This window comes from Zonotrichia albicollis, chromosome 1 (assembly GCF_047830755.1).
Source record: "Zonotrichia albicollis isolate bZonAlb1 chromosome 1, bZonAlb1.hap1, whole genome shotgun sequence".
Taxonomy (NCBI): Eukaryota; Metazoa; Chordata; class Aves; order Passeriformes; family Passerellidae; genus Zonotrichia; species Zonotrichia albicollis.
Window position 1 is genome coordinate 123,779,027 of NC_133819.1, and position 18,445 is coordinate 123,797,471.

Consider the following 18,445-nt stretch of genomic DNA (forward strand, 5'->3'; position numbering starts at 1 on the left):
TCCTCAGAAACAAGTCTTCTTCGGCCACTTTTACTGGCCTTTTAAAAACCGCCTTTGAAATAACACCGGAGGGCTTTGGATGTATTTACACCTTTCTTGTGGCTATCTGGACAATTATTTCCAGTTATTATTAATGTTTTGTAATGGGGAGGGGGAGGGGGCAATTGTAAAGCAAAATTCTCTTTGTTCCTTTCTAGGGACAATCGAAAGCCCCTAGAAACTGGATCCAGAGTTTTCACGGGCAAATTCTGGAAATGAGGAATTGGCCATCTTAACGAGATCCAACAGTATGGCAAGGTACCGTCGGTAAGAAAGTAGAGGAAACCCGCTGATCTGCTCGCTGGGGAAACCAATCAATCACCGGCCGCTTTCAGAGACTGGAGGAAGAGAATATTTTTCATATTTTTTTTCCAACCTCCTTCCTGTGTAGAGCCCGTGCAGTCCCTCTCCTGCGAGAGCGTCGTTAAATCACTGACACGGGTGTGCGGGCGCGGATGTCAGGCGTGTTCACGCACCCACGGCCAGGCAGCTCCTTCATACCGGGACTTTTGTCAGTCTTACATGGGAACTTGTTCCAAATATCCACCCGTCCCGGGGCCGAGGAGGCCCCCCCGGGTGATGTGTGGAGTGACAAGACACCATTCTTCCTTGAATTATTTCCCTTCTTCCTGATGCCCCTGTGGGTGTGAGCGGGTGGTATCATAACCAAGGCGTTAATAATTGTTTCGAGTCTGTGAATGTTCAATGTCTGAAAACAACGGCAATTATTATTTTATAGACATTTCCTCGTGTCACGACCTTCCCAGCTCTAAGAGGCCGGCGAAGTGTCTTTAGCGCAGGGAACCCAGAGTTTGCAATGGATCCCCGTGTTTGATCCCATTTCTTTACATAGCCTAGCACCGAACTAAAAAGAGGGGGCTTCTTTCCTCCCGTGACAGCTTCAGTGAAGACAAGAGGGCTACACCGGCATGGGAAGGTCGGGGTGCCCGCAAACGTGTGGCTGCCCAGCACGGCGGGGAGCTGAGGGCCGCGGGCGGGTGCTGCGGGGACGGCCCCGCGGAACCGGTCGCCGTTCGCTCGGTCCCTGCGGAGCGCTGGGCTCGCCGACCGGGGCAGAGCAGGGCGGCCCGGGGGACGTTTACCCTCGTCACAGAGGCAAGGGCGACCGGCGGGGTACAGTCATGGGAGCGGGGCACTGGCCGCTTTCCCGTCCCGGCGGCCGGGGGCGCTGCCGCGGAGCCGGCCGAGGGCAGCAGGGCTGGGACCCAAGGCCCGTCGCAGCGCCGCAGCTCCCGCCGGCCGCTCCCGGGCCGTGAGGGGAGCGGCGGGCCCGCCCGCCGGCGGGGCGCGGGCTGCGCAGGCCAGTGGCTGGCGGCGGCGGCAGCAGCCGCTTTCAGTTTTCATTGAGGCCGCTGGTTACTGTTTAACGTCCCCACCCACGTTTCAGTTTGTTTAGTAAATCGATCTGATGCTGGGGCTGAGGCTGCTGCCCTGTCGCCATTGAGCAAAGTTAATTCACCCTCACACATACTCTCTCTCCTCCTCCTTCTCCTCCTTTCCCGCTTCAGCATGTGGTGAGGACGTTGTCACCGCACCAAACAAGTCGCGCAGCCCAGCGCCGGGACGTCTGCGGGGAGCCGGGGGGTGCGGGGGAGGCAGGAGGCCCGGGGGATGCCGCCGGCCTGAGCTGCGACCGCGCCGTCGGAGGCCGAGGGACGGGGCGGCCCCGCCGGTAAGTTCCCGGGGGCCGGCGGCCGCCCAGTGACACAGCCCCGCGCCGCCCGCCGCGCCGCGGGGGCCGACGTGCGCGGCGGCGCAGCTGGCGGCCAAACGGACAGCAGCCGGTTTGGGGGGATTTTATGCTATTCTGTTTTAGTTATTATTATATTTTTTTCCTTAAGTCGCCTGGTCACGTGTCCCTGTTATCGGCTCCAGGGGCGTTGCGGGGAAAGGCGCCGCACTGGGCGCAGCTCCGGGGCGGGGTGTGTTTGTGTGTCCCCCGGAGTGCGTGTCCGTGTGTGCGTGTCCCTGTGTGCGTGTCCCTGGCCCGGCCGCTCTGCCCTGCGCCGCGTCCGGCCGCACGGCTGCCTGGCGCTGTGCTGGCACCTGTGGCTCCTCAACGGCAGAAGTCACGGCTTTTCACCCGGTTAAGGAACATTTTCTAAAAGGCTTTCATGGTTTTGCCTCCCTTATTGATTTCTCTGCCCCCGCCCTCGTGGTCACCTGTGCAACAGATGAATTAATTCAATTCAAAGCTACTACTAGCAAAGAGATGTGCTAGTAGTAGCGCTTGGCCAGTGCTGGATGCCTTGTTAAAGAGTCCCAAAATACTCCGAGGAAAAATAATTCAAAGAGAAAAATTGAAACATGAAACAAGCAGAGCAATCCAAGGGTGAGTTTTGCAGGTGGATCCAGCTTTTACAGGGCAGGTGCCCTGTTTACACGGTATCTTTGATGAAAGCCAACTTTCAGATGTCACACTTGTGTTGAGTTGAGCATGTGTTGCCCTACCCTGAAACAGGGAATACAGTCAAGAATTTTGGAAAGTAGACAGTAAATTACAATGGTATCAGTATTATAAAGCGACTTTATAAATTTTTAACTATGAAATCCTATTCTATAGTAAACTCTGTTAAATTGGATCTTCTTTTTTGTAGGCCTTGTAAAGTGCTGGACATGCTTTGATTTACTGTGATTTCTCATCCATATTACATAGAAAGTGGAGTAGTTTAACATGGCATCTCTTTTAATTGATACTGACTTCATTAAAACTGAGCTAGTGAACCAGACTTACTATGCTACACAGCTTTCGAACCCCAAGTCTCTTGTGTGCTAAAAAACTATAAAGTGTTATGTCATTTCCTATAGTCCTCAAGTTCTTACATGTTATATAGGAGGCATATTAAACATTTATATATATGCAGGTGTTTTTCAAATATGATGAACAGTTTTTTTATCATTTCATTGTTTCACTCTTTCTTTTTCATAGTCACATGGTAAGGGGAAAAGGGACAAAATGCTTTGTGGTAGTTCAGTTCACACTTCTCATTATCCTTCAGCTTCTGAAGTATTCAGAGTAAAAAAGAATTTGAAAGTACTGTTTTCATTGTGCAGTACTCTGTGTCCTGTACCCCTCTCTCTTGCTGAAAGACACCAGGTTGCCTTAGTCTCACTTCAAACATGTATTAAAAAAACCCACACGAATAGGTGTAAGACAGGATCAGGATGCTGTTACCTTGTTCATAGTGTTACCTTTGATTTTTGCAACTCACACATTTGGACTCTTTTCCTGGAATGCAAACTCTGGTTTTCCTTAACACAGAGTGAAACTTGCTCTGCAACTTGCCTCATATAACAAGAAGAATATATCTTCTGAAAATTTTAGTGCTTAGTAGCAGAAGTTTAAAAGTAGAGCAGTGCAGAGGTCCAGTCTGCATTTCCAAGATGGCTATTGTAAGTACTCCTAGGCAGCATACTGGGAAAAGCTTCAGGTGTCATGGAGCTACCCCTGCCCTCCCTACTGCCTCCTACCATGGAGGTACAATGAAGAAAATGGGTTTCTTGTGGCCCAGCTGCAACAGCCAGTTCCTTGGATGGCCAAGGGGTGTTTACTTCTAATTTGTGCCCAGAATTAAATTATCGCTAAGCCAATTCCCTAATAGAAGTGTCCTTGTATAAGCGTGTCTTTACTGCTCCCTTCCCTCAAGATAATGGCTCAGTATTGCTTGCCCAGGTTTAAATCTCCAAATCAAATCCTGTTTGAGTCTGCTGAGTTTGCCAAATCCTACAGGAAAGTAAGAACAGAACTCAGTCCTTAAGCTGGACATGGCTTTGGTTTCAAACTTCATGGCACACCTTATGTCATGGGCATATGGACTCCATACTATAAGAGGTTGCCCTTCTGTTAAGCCTGTGTGGAAAAATGGGGTCTAGTATGTCATCAGTGTTATCCACAGACCTGCATCATGTACATCAATTACCACTGGCTATGAGAAAGAAAACATTACTGTAAACAATTCAATTCTTGGCAGGTCATTAATTAAAAGATGCTTCCTGAAAAAAATTCAATTCAAAACTAGCAATATGGCAACCCATATGATGGAAAAAACATTAATTTTTTGTTTGTTTTTGGTTCATTTGGGAATTTAGTCTATTACCACAAACAATAATTCATGACTGATTTAAAACTGCATTATTGGTGTAGGGGGGTTCTGAGCTGAGCAGATTGTGCTTTTGCATCTGTCAAATAGCAGAGGCAACGTGCTCCATGTCTTAATTGATAAATGGACTGTTTCAATGCAGGGATTTCTCTGCCTCACTTCTCAGTGATTTCAAAGACTCGTTTATTGCATGTGAGCTTCAAAATAGTGTCTGATTTGTTTTAGTTTTTTAATCTTTTTTCTTTTAATGAAGTTGTTTAGCTCTTCAGAAGTCCTCCACTTCTGTGTTTGAGAATTAATATTAAGCCTGAAAATCAGTTTGATTTGTCTGTGTTGTGTCAGGTGGGCAGGAGGTATGTCATATTGGGTAACTACATTACTCTGGTACAATAGATTTGTAACGTAGAGTGCTTTAGAATATAAAGAAAGGTTTTATTTGGCTGGTAAATGGTTACCTGTTGTACATGGTATATTCTGTGATAGAATTAAATTTCTCACTCAAAGTATTGCTGAAACATAAAAGAATGTAAGGTTGAAGGAAGGCATGACTCTTAGGTTTTAATGTATCAATGAATAAAGCATTATATACACATCATGATGAGAAAATAAGGAAAATTAATTTCTAACATATTAAGATGTTTGAATGCCTTACAACAGCTTTGATTGAATCAAATATTTTTCATTTCAAATTCTCAGTTTTAAAATGACACACCTTAAAAATCAGATCAGAATGGTGTGTGTAATGTCAGAACTGAGATCTATCAAACTGAAAGGCTCCAACAACATTTTCAAACCTTTCTCAATTGTCAATTTAAGTTAATTGAAAATGAAAGGTCTCGCTTTCAGGATTGGGCCATTTAAATAGAAGCCTGCTGCTTTCATTTTGTAGAAGGGCAATCTCCCTCCACATACGTGTTTTTAAAAGGTTCATTCATAATTCTCCCTTCACACTTCTATTGGAAATGACAGAATTCATTATTTTGAGTTCTTGAACTATTTTTCTGCAACTTGGGTGATGAATTGTATGAGATCTAGTTCATAACGTGGCACAGCAACCCACAAGATTTAAAATTCTCAAGGCTCGATTTGTCTCTTTCTGGCATTCACCTGGCACAGGCGAGGGAAACTTCCATGTGCATCTTCTGCCTCTTATAGAGCAGGAGGTTGGGATTTTTTTATTTAATACTGATCAAGGGAAAATCTCACACCCTTGCTCAGTAATTCACTAGAGGTATCCAGGCAACGAGGACATACATTACAGTCAGCGGTATACAAGGTGCTGTGAGAATTTTCCTTGCCTCCTGTTAATCTGGGAATCCAACTGCAATAGACCTATACAAACAGCGCTGTTTCCACTGTCTATTTCTAACATGTAGTTTGTCTGTAGACTTCTGGGGGTTTTATTTATATTTAGCTCCCTGATGGAAAAGAATTTCTTGATGTGTGTCTGTTCTTGCCTAAATAAAAAATTTGGCTCAGGTGGGAGAGAGGGACAGAGGCTTCATGAAATGACAAATACAACTCAGCTTGCAATTGATGGTGCATCTGTGTGAGTGTTGCAATGAGAATCCTCTTTTTCAGGGTAATTTTTGTCTGAGATTGCTAGGCTGTACCAGCCTGGGTTGGACTCGATGGAGACAGTAGCAGTGTTACCAGTTGCTTGTGAACCAAAACAGGCCTCAGTGGCAGAGAGTTACGGTGATTGAATTTCCCTTTTTCTTTTTTACATAAAGATATTTTCACTAACTGCTGACGTGTATCAACAGTGAGCACTGAGTGGGGCCAGTTGATACTATCAGAGCTGGTCCAGAGGCTTGAAGATTTCTGACTACAATGACCCAGTTGATCATATATCTTAAGCACTTTTTGCACCTCTGCAGCTACAGTTTGTTTGCTTGTTTCTTTCTTTCTTTGTAAATTGAAGACTATGATGAGAAAGATGATTCTTATTGATACCACCTTTTTTACAATCATATCCCAAAGTGTCTTATGCCCTTCAGGATGATAATGTTTATTTATTTTGCAAGGAAATGCCAGACTGACATTACGCTAGCTGACAAAAATGCCTCAGCCAAGGTCTATACACTACTCAGAGACAGTAGACAGAAAAGAGATGGTGACCTGGTGACCATGCTGTGATTGCACATTAATACTCAGTCCCTGTTCTCTCTCAGTCCCTAACAGGTGTTAGCTTGTACCTGCTGTTGTAGTTACAAGGGTAAAATTATTATTTGGGAAACTGATAGGATTTTGTACACCAAGTTGTTAATACTTCAACTGCTTATTGCTGCCTACTCCCAACTGCTAAACAACTTGAAAACAGTATTTTCTGCTGGACTGTTTGGTAGGCATGCAGTGGCCCTATTAGGTGGGATAGAGATCCCATACACTGGCTGCATGGGGGAGTTTTACATGCTTTCTGGGCAGTTACCCTTTGCTTTATATTGCCTCTTTTGTCCTCACAAAAATGGAAGTAGGCTTTTTCTTACAAAGGAGAAAGCAATACAGAGCTTTTAGTGCTAGGTCTAGTTTTGGTGCTAGGCACTATCTACATAATAGGTATATATTATCCTTATGTAATATTTCCTGCCTTTTGGAAGAACAGTGATATTTCTGACTTTGATCTCCAAATCCAAAGCATTTCCAAAAGATTTACATTTTTAAAGAGGCTGTAATGTCTTTCAAACCTCTTGTCTCTGGTGATGTTTTAGAGTGTCTTACACTATATTATTGCTTTTAACTTTCCTTTTTTTTTGTCTTTTTATCTGAATATCTAAGCTTCAGTTATCTGAACTTCAAACCATATTAATATTGAACATGCAATTTTAACTAGGGTTTTAGGGAGACTTAGGGACAATGCTTTTTAATTTACTTCAGTTTTGAAGTGCCAGAACTTGGGCAGACATAAGTTTAAGGTAAAACTTTACATTTCATCATAGGATGAAATGTATGAATATGAATAACTTTGGCTATGATAGTAAGATGGAAAAAATGCAGAGAAAGGCAGTTAGGTTTATTATGAGGTTTATCTTCTTATGCCTAATTTCAGGCTCTTCTAAATAAGTTACAGCGATACAAATTAGTCCCTTTAAGGGTTTGGTTCTGACACCCAATCTTGTATGGAAAAGTAGATAACTACATCAATGAAAAAATATTATCTTCAAAAATAAAAATAAAAATTAAATAAAAGGAATTTTTGTTTGGAATTTCCCCAAAAGAGCAAAAAGTAGCTGTAGGAGTAGCAGAAGGAAGTTTAGGTTGAAAAAACGCAAAATTCGTTAAGCTAGTTGCAGGTGTAATATGTTAGGGCTGTGAATGGATTTTGTTTCTTTGTTTATTATGACTTTTTTAGTTTAAAGTGAATAAAGATGAAAAGAACATACCTCAAGCAAAAGCAGGGTCTGCATCTCCTTAGCTGTTGTCATTTAGCATTCAGAGTAAAACCGAAGTAGTATGAACCAAAGCCCCGGTGCCCGGTCTTTACCATCTGTAGTACATATAAAAATGCGGGTGCATTCTGTACTTCAGGGAACACAAGGCTGGTTTGAGCCTTTGGGATAATTTAAGGTCCATTTTAGCTGGATTTTTCAGGTTTCCTTCAGATGCCTTTTTTTGCACATATGTAAGTGTTGAGAAGAAAGCGTGCAAGTTCCCTGGTGCAGGCTGATGCATTTTGCTTCCATTTTCTGGCTTGGCCGAAACAACCAAGGCAGTGTATAGCATTAGCACCACTTGCTTCTCCACTTAAGCTTTCACCTGGCCTAAAGGTGATTGTCCCTATAACAAAGTGCCAGCATTAATACCTATGCTTGGCCCCAGTGGAGATGGTTGCTTAAATGGCCAAATACAGGCAGACGCGTGTTGATCAAGTTCATGTTGAACTTGCGCAGCTGAGGTCTGCGTGCGTGCCCGCCTGTGCTGGCTCCGCTGAAAAGAAGAGTCAGTCAACACAATATGTTTCTTTTCTTGCTAAAAAAAGTAGGCTGACTGGTAGATATATAGTGGAGGGGGCATTTGCCTGCTCAAAAATTTATGGACGACAACTCCTTTCACGTGTTTAGCATGTTGATTAGAGGTAAATAGAAGAACGAGCAACTCCTCTCATGTAATCTTTCTGGTATCAAATCTATAAAGATCTTTTAAATAATGGAGCAAAACTTGGAAACTTTCAATTCATAGGCTTATATTTCAAGGGCAAGGAAATGTGAAGCAGTTTGCATGCTCTGGATGAGAAAGCGATTCAAATGTTAACATAAATTTTACCATGACTTTTGTTAGTGCAGAATTTAATAGCGAAGTTTTTATCTTATTTTAATCTAGTAGGTCAAGTAATTTATTTCCCAAGATGAATTTGAAGCTGAAAGAGGGCAGAAAATGAAAGACATTCTCAATGATAATTCCCAAGATTCTGTGGTTCCAGAGAGCATAAAGGACTATTCTGAAATTAAGATACATGTATGAATTGCGAAAACCTTGGCAGGTAGAAAATGAGCCCAGCTTTGAATGGCCTGAAGAAAATATCTATGAGACTGCAGCAACCGTATTAACTCTCTATGGTCAGTGGTTTTACACATCTTGTAGCTTTAAATTTGTAGGTCAGAGCTCTTGCTTTCTCTAAAAGGATGAAAAGTAGCATTGTGAGCAGTCCAAGCAAACAAAGTTCTTGTTAGACCTTGGCTGTATAGTGAAGGTCATGAAGGAAAAACTCTCTTGGTACATAAGTATTTTATTAGCTGGACAAAGCGACAAAGTTAAATAGTTGTAGGGAAGCTGCTGTGTAGAACTTAACTGCTTATCAAACATAGAAAGGCAGCGTGCTTTCGGAATTTCTAATGAAAACCGCTTCTTTTTCTGCCTTTACAGGTAATTTAAGGAGGTCAAAGTGATACATTTGTGTTTTTCAGCCTAAGAGCTCTGCTCTACCTCAGACAAGAAAGCAGACACTTTGGGAAACATGGTTTAGAAAACTAGAAAATGGATTCTGTGGTGCATTCTCCGCAAAGGATACATCTGCTCACCACAAGTGCAGTTTGTAATGCTGGAAAATCAAAGATACTCCATTGCTGTTAGCTAGGTAAAGAATTCAACATGTCCTGTAATCCTTGAGGAGTCAAAAGATTTTTTTTCAGATGTGAAGAAAAATCTATGGTTTGCTTGTGGCTCCTATTTGCAGGACTCCCTCTATTTCAGCTTCTGTGTTTTCCCATTTAGAGTTTGGATCTGGTTTGCCAAAGACCACAAACATCCTCACATTTGCTTCTTTCTCTGTGTCCCGATCCTAAAATCACTGAATTAAGATTTCTGCATCATTTTTGTTTGGACCCAGTTCTGACTTTTTGTGGTGATCCTGGCTCTAGAGTCTGTGTAGTTATACTAGAGCTGCAAGAGGATCTTGTGTACGTACAAGCATATCTTCATGCTGGGAATGCTGGGAGTTACTTATAGTGTATATCTTTACATTTTTAGATACAGCATTTGGAGATACACATATATTTTCTGTATCTGTGAATCATACAAGTCTGAAAGTTGCTTGCCTTCTTGCTCTGATAAAAAACATGTAATGCTCTTATTAGTATGTGACATAGTTAGATTCCTGTTGAAAATCAATAACCTTCCCATAAAGCAAGTCTTACATCCTTTCTTAAATTCATTTAGAATCATTTTGTATGCCTCATTAGCCTTGTAATTTAAGAAAGAATAAAAGAAAAAGAAAACAAACCAGCCACCTAATATTAAACAGTGTATGTAATTTAATTTTTCCGACCAGGGGGGATGTTTATGACACTAAATATATCTGCTGGTCTATAAATGCTTGTGTTTATAGTGGAACAGAACAGTGATTCTCAAATGGTGCTCAATCAATTACTTAATGATAATACACAATGTGCTCTAGGTAGTATTATGTCACTGCTACCTTTCTTTTTTCTTGCATCTGCTACGTTGCTTTCATGGAAACTAAACACACAAAATACATTCCTAAATGAATGAATCCATCCTCCAATGAAATACATTCCTAAATATTCTGTGAAATTGCCCCTTAGAAAGAGGATGGTCAATATGAATAAATACCAGAATTATTTTAAAGATGGACCCTATACTTAAGCCCTGTCGACATTTAAAGCAAAAGGAGTTAAGTTCCTGGAAGGAAAGACACTTTACAACACAGAAGAATACTGTTGACTTCTATGTAAAACTCAGAGTGATTGTGTTTGAAGTGCCTTGAGAATGTTATGGTGTGAGAAAGAGTCACTAGCTTTTATGCATATTCCTTGGAGATTTCCCGTGGGAATTACACCGAATTAAAGAAATGGGATGGGGCTGATGATGACTTACAGAAAGATACCCAAAGATAGGCATTATTTAAATCTCGTATGTAATGAATGTGGGAAAAAATAAGAAATGCTTTGTTTATTAGTACAGTGACACCCACTCTATTGAGAGGTAAAATGTTCTGCAATGCCAAAGCAGATGCAGTTGTAGTAGACATAGTTGTAAGAAAAAAAAAAAGCAAAGCATTTAACAGCTGCTTCATGAAACAATTTTTTGCTTTTATTAAGGAGATACACTTTATATTTATTTTCTACATGCAGTTAGTATTGAGAAATTTTGAATTAAGCAAACTCTGCATATTTCAATTTATCTTTTAAGAATAGTCTCCAACAAAATAAAGGCAAAACCAAGAAATATTTCTATAGCATGTATTTTTTTGTGTGTGTGTGTTTTGGCTTTTTAAACTGATCCTTAAATGATTATTTAAATTTAAAATAAAATTTTTAATAATTTAATTTTTTTGTGTAGTCTAGGTCTTGACCGACACATTTTTCAGTTTGTAAGAACTTTACTTGTAACACTTTGGAATGATGTCACACATGTGAGAACCTTACTGCAGACTGTTTCTTGAGTAGAACATTTATTAGTAGCTATGTTAAGAAACATTGTTGGTCGTAATGAAGGAAAGAATCCCACTCATTTTGTATTCCCTGAGCAATTTCTTCATGCCACTTGATGCCTGTTGATTGAGCCTTGATGCCTATTCTGTCTGTATTGTTACCTATGTCAAATTAATTAATTCCAGACTATGTGTATCACAAATATGTACATTTTTATTTAAGCAAAATTATTGATTTTTTTAACCTCTATGAAGTTAAATCTTGACTTTTCCCATTATATATATTTCTCCCATTTTTAGTACAGCTGTGCAGCTACATCAGAATTGCCTTGCTGCAGTGGAATGAAAATAAGGGTGTGCAAGTTATTTACAGACACGAGTATTAATAAGCAACAACAGTGTGTAGAGGTATTTTTTTTTCCATACAAAGGCTGATTGTATATGTCTTGTGCATGTATTTGGGAGCTTGTTTGGCTTTTTTTCTCTTTTTTTTTATTTGTCTTTCAAGTAGCCCATGAACTTTTGCTGAAGATGCAAAGAGAAGAGCTACCAGGGTATTAAATGTAGTTCGGTGGTGGACAGTCACAGCATAATAAATGTGGCATACCATGTTCTTATTGCATTACTGTAGATTTCTACAAGGAAATTCTTTGGAGAGAGACGGGGTTGATCTTGGAGGAAATTTATTCTTGTCATTGTAACTTACTGCCAGTGAGTTACTAGTGAGTGAGGAGCAGGAATACCATTGTGTGTGTTAAGGCATATATTCCAGTATGTACATCTCTAAGAGTGGAGAGCTTGGCTTTAGGGCAGAAAGAGGCATAGCTGAACTAAAACCCGATGAAAGTCAAGATGAGGAATTTGGTGAAGATATGTATAGAGGCATTGTAAAGCTCTGCTCTCCCTCCTGCCACAGCTTTGTAAGGGATGAAATGAAGTGACTGACCTCCAGTACCTGGAGTTCTGTGGCTGATCACAGTTCTGACATCAGTCACAGGAGCTAATGGACATGGTTGGACTTACAGGTGGAACTGTCTTTGAAAAGGCACAAGGTCTGCAAAAATTTCCATTGCTAGGTCTGGGATTTTGAGTAATCTGTTGTCCATAAAGTCCTTGGAGAAAAAGAGCACACTGGCTGTGGCAAAGGAATTTTTATATATAGAGGATGTTTTGGGAATCAGAAAGCAGTTTGCAAGCAGAGGAAAAAAACTGGATTGATGCTGAAACTATGAAATATGGAATCAGCTGAGAAAGAGTACAGAGAAGGGGTAAAGAAAGAGGTGCTTGCTTTAGGCACATCTCAGGCTGCCGTGTTGTAAGCCAAGAGGAAACACAGAACTTGAAAATCAGGGGCAAAGAGAAGGAGGTATGCTCGTAGGTGTTAAAGTATCTAAAAATAAGCATCACTGTAGCTGGTATGGTGGTTAGGATTATAGGTGACTGAAAATCTCAGGTTTAGGGCTTCGGCAGTATTAATGTGATGACCTGGGAGAGAAGATAAAGGAACAGCTTGGTAGGAGTCCACAAGGGAAAGATTCTCTGCTTAGACAAAAAATAATATTGAGACAAGAAAAATAGAAGCATTAGATTTATGTTACAAAGACAATGGGAGAGTTGAGGAATTAGAGAGAAATGTGTACGGATTACGAGGCATGTATACATACACCTGATAGAGGCTCATTTTTAATATATTGCAGTTTGTCAAATTCTTTAATGTCTCATTCTACATCAAGGACACTCTTATAGAATCACTTTGGTGTAAACCTGATAAGATAAAGGTAAGCCAAAGACAAGACTTGAACAGTCACCAAGAAATGCTGGCAATTTTTCGCTGCAGCCTAACTTTTGAAAAGCTCAAGCTGAAAAAGTAAAAAATACTTGATTAATAACATTTCCAATTTGCAGCTGAATAAAGAATTCTAAGTACAACTTTTTAACAAAATGTAACTATTTTAATAGTCATAGAGGTGCCAGAACAGCAGCATCAATATACTATTACTAGTATGTCACCGCTGTCATGTGGCATGTACGAATATTTGCATCAGTTCTGCATGGTCTGTTGTGGATCATTCTGCTGACCAAACTAAAGTTAATTAAGTTACACCAATTTAAAAATTACTGTGATATAAGGCGAAATGAATTCCATCATTTTCATTTAACATGTTTTCATTGTGTGACAGTAATTTTTAAATCCAGTGCTCTAACTCCCTTTGCGTGTTACTTGATTGAAGCAATTTTATGGGATTGCCTAGCTTGTACCTTAACAATGGAACAGTATGGAATACAGACAATTGCTTGTTCTTGACTGCAGAAAATACTTAATGCCATCACTATATGACAAAGTATTTTCTACAGTAGAGAATCTTAATTGATTTTTTGCTCAGTCCTTTTAACTCACCAGTTCACGTGCAGTGGTTTAAATCCAGCATTTATAAATACCTGCTAACATAAATGCTTAACTTTTGGTGTTCTCTAGATATGTGCTTGAAAGAAAAGCTTCGTAATCCAGTCCTATGAGTTACCGGTATTACAGTTTACTTGGGGAAGCTACTATACTGCATTCTCTTCGAAGATGTTAAAGTCATATCAAGAGAAGAAAAATAATGCATAGACTTGGAAATTACAAAGTTATTAATAGGTCATAGAAACAATGCAAAAAATTTGGAAACAAAAATAAATTTGTTCCTCTCTAAGAGTTCTTTTAGCTGAGAGATCCTCTGCAGTGCAGTCCTTTGTGCTAAGGTATAGATAACGTAAGCATAAAGCTTTTTCATGCCTTCCTGGTCATTCAAACTGTTAAATGGCTGAGAGAAAACTCAGATGAGCAAAATGGATTTCTAGGTGTTGCTCTTGCAGCAAATAATTACTATTTGTAGTAATTATAGCTTAGCAGCAGTAATTCCACTAAATGTGCAATAGTCTGGTTCCCTTTTATTTGAATGAGAAAACTTCAGCTGTTTGTATTTCATCTGGAAATCACTTAAAATCAAGAATTGTATTTTAGCCAAATAAGCAATTAACATTGACACTCTAATGCGCCTGGAAGGAGGTTTTGTTTTTATTAACAATTTCTCCTTTGGCAACAAAAGAAGCAATAGCACCTGCCCGTAGTTCAGGTTTACTTGATGAAGCAAAATAACTTCACAGACCTCGTGAGAATGGGGCCCATAGGATTGGTTGTGGTCCACTTTCTCATTTGTGGTTTTTTTCTTTTTCATTTTGTTTGAGATTGAATTTGAGAGAGAGCTTTGTTCCGGACAGTAGTTTATGGCAGTGGGCTGAAGAGATGAGATTTCACTGAATCATAGAACGAATACACAAAGAGAAAATATGTGAAAATTGAAATGACAAGGTAGAGTAGCTTGGTTGTTGAGGTAGATAAAAATAACTAGGTTCTCAGGGAAATGAGGTGGGGATTTTTTTTCCTGAACTAGATTTACTTTGAACAAGAGCAGTTGAGATGGAAAACCTAGACACCATAAAAACTTGAAAGAAACAACAACAAAAAACACCACCCTGCTTTTTCTTGTAACTTTGTGTTTTACTATCTGTGTGATCCCAAAAAAAGCAAACTGGAGTCCATCTTCTGTCAGTGTAATTCATCTAAAGGACTTATAAACAGATTTGATTAGAGTGGGTTTCTTTTTCCTTTATTTACTATGCAATGGTGTTGTCGGAGCACCCTGAGATTTTGAAATACACAAGAAAATCTGTGTGTCCTGCCAGTTGTTTTGCTGTTTTGTTTTAAAAGCTTGAATAATACTATATTTATTTTGCTTCCTTTAGAAATACTTGGGCAAGTTGTGACTGATCTAAGACATGGGAAATACACCATTGTGAATAGAATTATAAAGTCGGCTTGTTGCCATCGTGCTGCAGTACTGAAAAAGATGTGCTGGTTGGGATTCAAAAAGCCTAGGGTGTTAAACAGCTCTTCCTCTCTCATGTGGCGGTAAGAGAGAGAATTATTTTGCTTTTGATTAATAAGGAGTTAATTTTAGGAAAACTTCCTTTAACTATTTTAGAAAGGCTCCTAGAGAAAGCAGCCTTCACCAGGCTTGGTGGCGCACACGAGAATTTGCTGCACCGTAGGAATGCGGAGCTTTGTAGTGAGAGGAACAAGCCAGGGCTAAGCCCTAAGTGAGACAGTGTTCCCAACTTTTTTATGTTCTTGATTTTAGTACCTGAAAAAAAAAATCCATTGCAGTCAAATCTCATTGGCTATGAATGTGCAAGGTCTGTAACATATTTGTCAGTTTTTGCCAGTTTGCTGAAGTTTTCTGCAGAAATGCAGACTTTCATATTTGTTTGTTTTTCAATTTCTGTTACTTCTACTAGATTTCCGTGGAGTATTACTTGCAGCTACTCTGGATAATTATTTTTTTTCATTCTACCAAAATTATCAGTCTGGCACAAAATAGCCACTTTCTCATCCAAGCACTTTCAGCTACCAATTACTTCACCAGTGAGGAATGCTTGTGTAATGTGGCTGCATCCAGCTCTTACTTCTCCTGAATAAGCAAACGGTGACAATTTACACTGTAATTTCACTCTTCTGTTTTGCTTCTGGATAGTCTTATGCTGTTAGTTGCCTTAATTGAGAAGTATTTATAGAACTGTACAAAAATACATCATGGGACAGTTCAAAAGCCAGTAATTTAATAAGCTGACTTCTAAATTAGCCTATATCAGAGGTTCAGAGCAGACCCCAAACTGATCTGCACCATTGCTGTGTTTTACATATATTACTGTGATGCTTGTTGGCCTCACAAGGGTGAGTGCCATTTTCTACCATAGTTAAAAGGCAGCCTTTGCTCTAAGATCTTTAACACTTGCTAAAGTATGATCACAAAAGTTAATATTTCTACTGCAGACCTGATTTACACAGCCCTCACTGTTCTTTATTTGCCAAAATAAATTGGCTTCATTTTCCCCAAGTGGAATTTTCTGTCAAAGTCATGTTAGATTTTGAAAAACAATTTACTCCATTCTCTTTTATTTTGTCAGGGTGACAATTTGCAAAGGAGGAAGAACTTTTAACTTTTTGAAAGTGTTTCAATTTGTTGTTTTGTTGTTGTTTTTGCAACATTCCACATTTTTTTTTGTGTGTGTGTTTGTGTGTGTGTGTGTGTGTGTGTGTGTGTGTGTGTGTGTAAAACTAATTAGCTTTGAAACCTTTGAAAGTGCTAATGCCTCTGTGTTGGGAAACTTAACAGCTGGATGTTTGGAGGTGTATAAGATGAGGGGAATACATGCACTTGACAAACAGTACACTCTAAATTAGACCTATAATATTTCATGTCTCTATAAGAGATAGGCCAAACACTGAAATAATGTAAAATGAGATTTTTTTATTTGATGATGACATTTTACCAATCTTGTTTCCCCCACACTTTTTGCTGCCACCTGCTGAGGTGGGTTTTGTTTGATGTTTATACCTGAACGAATGGAACTTGGCTATAAGTGACTCCTTTGAGTCCTCTGGGGACATCTGGTTATTTGTTAAACAACTAACTGGGACTGCCAAGTTCCTTCCTTAAAAACAATGGAGTTAATTAGTCACCAGAGTTAGAGCAAGAGGGTGATGAGACATACTTGTTAGGAGTGAGAAGAAGAACTGTCCTTCAAGACGGAGAAGTTGACTAGAGCAATACTTTCGCTAATTTCATACTCTCATTCTTTTATACAGTATAAACACCATAGTTACAAATAGCTGTAGTACTTTTTCCAAGTCTTCTTGCCTTCCTGGTCATTTGAACTGTTAAATGGCTGAGAGAAAACTCAGATGAGCACAAAGGATTACTAGGTGTCGCTCTTACAGCAAATAATTACTATTTACGGTAATCACAGTTTAGCAACAGTCATTTATTTGAATTGTAAGATTTCAGCTCTTTGTATTACATCTGGAAATCATTTAAAATCAAGAAGTGTATTTTAGCCAAATGAAAAATTAACATTAAAACTCTGATGTGCCTGGAAGGAAGTCTTGTTTTTGTTAACCTTTTCTCATTTGGCAGCAAAAGAATTGATAGAAGCAAAGGAGAACACTGCTGCAGTTCAGGTTGCACAGAGGAGGCTGAAAGTAACTGCCATGGTAGTTTAAAAGACAGCAGGCAGGATCATTGGGAGGTACTGGTAAACAACCATGACAGTGCTGGTAAACCTACTCTTGATTTGATCACAAGTAGCAGGTAAAAAGTTAGACCAGAATGGTATTTTCAACTGCATATCAACTATTTTTTTATGAAGTATCTTCTGCTGTGTGCCACAGTTAAAGCTTTTGAAAGTAGAATGTTCTTCCTTGGTTCAGTGACAAGTTTGTCCAATATCTTAACCTAATTTTTTATGAGTATGTATACATATGCATAGATATGTGTATATAAATATATTTTATGGGGTGAATATATATATTATATTCCATATTCCATGAGGATTGTCACATTTTAGTAGGATTGAAAATATGGTGGTCATTGGTCAATACTGAAGGAAGATACAGCCCTTGCCCACAAACGCTTGACAAATGTTTTTGACTAAGTTGAGAAATGCAGTTGTTTTCTACAGTTAGCTGGTCTTTATTCTTATCAAAATTGTGGGGCTTTCCAATGTCAGGACACTTGGTGGGTGGATACTTCTCAGAAAAATAGAGGACTTATCAATGTTTGCTTAGGATCTATTGCATTCTCAGCCATAAAAGTAGCTATGCTGTCTATAGCACTCATAAATTTTCACCTAGTCAAGGCTACTGTCACTTTTGTCATACAAGGTTGTGTTTTAAAAAATGAGCATAAATGTTTTTCATTTTAAATGAGTATAAAAGTAATTACAGTCTCAAAATACGTAACTTCACTGCTGGTTTTGAAAAATAATACCATAATTCAGTTTGCAAAATCATCTGATTGCTTATTAGCCCCGCCATTAAAATCTCTTTACCCTTACAAGGCAAGTATATTCTCAGGCACATTCTCACCAGAGGGCACTGTTACACACATTCTTACAGATCATTTTCTGGTGGTGAAAATAATGTCTGGTCCTGCAAAAATGGCATGTTGATGTTAGATTTGGATGCACATTTTTCATAGGCAAGCTCTTGCTAATAAGAGTTGGTTTAGTCTATTTATATAGTTAAACTACATTTTTACTATTGAGAAATGCCCACTGCTCCTAAAGATAAAATTTTTTAAGAGGATCCATCTTTATATGTGTGAATATACCACATTGTTTAAAACTCAATGCATTTTATGAAAAACTGACTCTAAACAGTCCTGAATCTTTAGGTTTACACTGAAACAGTAGCAGAAGGGCAAAGACATTTGTCTTGTTCCTATAGATTTTTTGTTAAAGAGGATGGGAAGATAATATCAAGTAAAACCAGTAATTTAGCTTTAGATAATTGTTA

The 18,445-nt window shown here is 39.4% G+C and overlaps 1 protein-coding gene across 2 annotated transcripts in view; it reads left to right on the forward strand.

The window, feature by feature from the left end:
* The first annotated feature begins 1,448 nt into the window (after positions 1 to 1,448).
* HNF4G (hepatocyte nuclear factor 4 gamma) overlaps positions 1,449 to 18,445 on the forward strand; it is a 62,607-nt gene continuing 45,610 nt past the window's right edge. For both annotated transcript variants that reach the window (XM_074552730.1, XM_074552740.1), the window contains exon 1: positions 1,449 to 1,732. The gene's annotated coding sequence lies outside the window, so the exon portion shown is untranslated. The remainder of the gene's footprint in view (positions 1,733 to 18,445) is intronic.